A 3347-nucleotide genomic window follows, 5' to 3' on the forward strand; every position below is an offset into this window, starting at 1 on the left:
CTCTCTCTCTCTCTCTCTCTCTCTCTCTCTCTCTCTCTCTCTCTCTCTCTCTCTCTCTCTCTCTCTCTCTCTCTCTCTCTCTCTCTCTCTCTCTCTCTCTCTCTCCTACTATATATATATATATATAGAGAGAGAGAGAGAGAGAGAGAGAGAGAGAGAGAGAGAAAGATTTTCGCGCACAACATTGATCGACGACATCAACGATGATGGACGGCAAATATTACGCTTTAATAATGAGTAACGTTTTCTTAGAAAGCTTTCATTAACGCGTCATTAATAGCCTCGTTCACACGAGACCTCGTATTTCTAAAATACCGGATTTGCGAAATACCGTATCTGAGACAAATACGCGGCCGAGCTTTCACACGCTGATTCGCGGCTTCAGAAATACGGTATTTGCGAGCTGCGAGCTGCTTTAAACAATCAAGCAAACAATGCGAAATAAACAATGCAATCCGCACCAACTGCCGATAAAATACGTAGACTTGTCCGCGCTCGACAGTTCCACTTGCGTTACACTGGAACTGTCGAGCGCGGACTAGTCTATAAAATACGCGGCTTTAGAAATCCGGTATTTAGCGTTCATACGAAGAAATGCGCGGTCCAAGAAATCCGGTATTTCTCAAGCACGGCAAATTATTCGGGGTCTGGGAAGCCTCGTATTTACATAAAATACCGGATCTGTTTAGATACCGTATTTCTTGGGCCTCGTATTTGCCTCGTGTGAACGCTAAATACCGGATTTCTTGCTACATGTGAACGCGGCTTATATCCAGCAAAGCCAATTGTAGAAAAAACAGTCATGCATTGCTCCAGAGCGCAATTATAAAAAACGGGATTATATATTTCAATGATATTTTGTTTGGAATCTTGATTAAATTTTCTGGAGTTCAGAACTTTCGTGCATGGGTATATTATTTGGCGGGTTTTCCAGAAACATAATTAGGCTAATAGCAGTGACACCAGTATTAACGCATGATAACATCGTTATCTAGGTCCCGTCCTGATTAGTTGCGTGTGGTGGCGTATCACTGTGTTACATTATGCATCGTTGCGTATCGTTACGTGACGCTGTGTGTCACCGTGTGCCGCCACGTGTAGTAGCGTGTTGTTGTATGTCATTGTGTATCAATGCGCGTAGTATGTGGGTGTTGCTATCCCCCGGGGGTGGAGGGACGGTCACGTGATACAGTTGACGTATACTTCAAAACTTAACAGTAACCATAACCCTAACCCTAACTCCAACACTAACCCTAACACTAAATATCTATATATCGGATATCTATATATAGGGGTGTCATCCACAAAAATTAATCTATGGTGTGGGGACAGATATCATGATGCGAAAACCCTAACCCTAACCCTAACCCTAACCCTGATCCTAACCCTAATCCTAACACTAGTGCTGCCACGTTGCGGTAGTGTCCCTCCACGCCCGGGGATAGCATTTCCCGTAATATGTACTGTTGTGTGTCATGACGTACGTGTCGTTATATGTCCTTGTTTATCTCTGTACGTAGTGGCGTGAGTCAATCTGTATCGTTGCGTGTCCCTGTATATCGTTTCGTAGTAGCGTATTGTTGCGTGTCATAACGTGTCGCTGTGTGCCATTGTGTATCGCTGCGTGAAATAGCGTGTCGTCGTGTGTCATTGTGTATCGCTGCGCATAGTCGCGTGTCGCTGTGTGCCATTGTGTGTCGTCACGTGTCATGGCGTGTCGCTGTGTGCCAGGGTGTGTCGTTACGTGTCATGGCGTGTCGCTGTGTGCCAGGGTGTGTCGTTACGTGTCATGGCGTGTCGCTGTGTGCTATTGTGTATTACTGCGTGCAGTGACGTGTCGTTGTGTGTCATTCTGCATCACTATGTGCCATTGTGTATATTTGCATGTAGTAGCGTGTTGTTGTGTGTCATGGCGTATCGCTACGTGTCGTTGCGTATCGGTGCGTGTCATGGCGTGTCATCGTGCTGGTGCTAACCCCAATATTGAGTGCTAATTATATGGAATGCAGACTGTGAGAAACAGTCCACATTATATTCATCTACAAGGCGCCTACTTCCGCACTCAAAGTGACTAGCTGACCTTTAAGTGCACTAGCAAATAAATAAATAAATATATATATATATAAACCATGGAAATGCAGGTATAGTATTTTGTTTGGCCAAACTGCAATATTATAATTATATTTTACAAGCGTGTCCAATGTAATCAAACGCTCGCAATAACTTCGTTCATTTATGCTATATTTTTTAATGAATATGACCTCTTGATATGACGGTACACACTAAAAAGGCAATCCTCAACATATTTTTTACTATTGTAAACACAATTTTATCGAGTAAGAGTTTAATGACATTCTTTTTTACAAATATATTTCTCATAGATACGTGACATAGTCCTTTTTGTTTTTATACACAAATTTCTCGCGACGGTTTATTTACAGCGTGCGTCAAAAATGAAAAAAAGGTATCGGTACGTAACGCAGTTAACAAGCGCAAAGCAGAATATTCTGTGTTATGGAAATCAAATTTACACCATTTCCCGCGATAAGGCACGTAATTACAACTATATGCCATGTGTTTCCGGGTCATTGATACACCCGCGGTTTCGCCGACTTACCCTTATATCCCTCTCACGATAAACATGCGTCCCATTACAACCAAGATCTAATAATACGATGTATATACGATATACGAGATTCTGCTTTTCGTTTTCTAGATTGTAAACAATATCGAGTGCAGGGCACTGCAGGCCAGAGCCGTATATATATATATATATATATAAGAATAACTCGCTGAACACAACTAGTGCAGAGGTCCACAACCTCGGTTTGTCCCGCGTACAGAGAGATCTGCCACAGCGTTGACGAATGACATCTTGCTGCTGTATATAAATGAGGGGGAAAATCGTCATGTATTCGTATTTTTCAAGCACGAATATTTATGAAGGTTTGCACTAAAGATATTTAAAAATAGATATGCATACATGAATATTGTACGGTTGCGATGATTGTTGGAAGATTTGTCAGAATTTGAACAAGCAGTCGAGGTAGGAAGATTTCACTGCTACATTCTACGCTGCTTGCCTTCGCTCCCTGTCCCTTTTTGCCTGGCTAATTTCCCCCCTCCTCTCGCCTCTCGCTCTCGTCTCCCCTTCTCTTTCTGTTGAGCGCGCTCTCTTTCTCTCTTGCTGCTCCCCCTCTCTTACTCTGTCACTCTATCTCGCGCAGCCTGCTTCAATCTTTCGCCATTCTCTCTCTCTCTCTCTCTCTCTCTCTCTCTCTCTCTCTCTCTCTCTCTCTCTCTCTCTCTTTCTCTCTCTCTCACTCTTATCCCCTCTTTTCCCCCTA

This window comes from Priapulus caudatus, unplaced genomic scaffold (genome assembly GCF_000485595.1).
Source record: "Priapulus caudatus unplaced genomic scaffold, Priapulus_caudatus-5.0.1 Scaffold398, whole genome shotgun sequence".
NCBI lineage: Eukaryota > Metazoa > Priapulida > Priapulimorpha > Priapulimorphida > Priapulidae > Priapulus > Priapulus caudatus.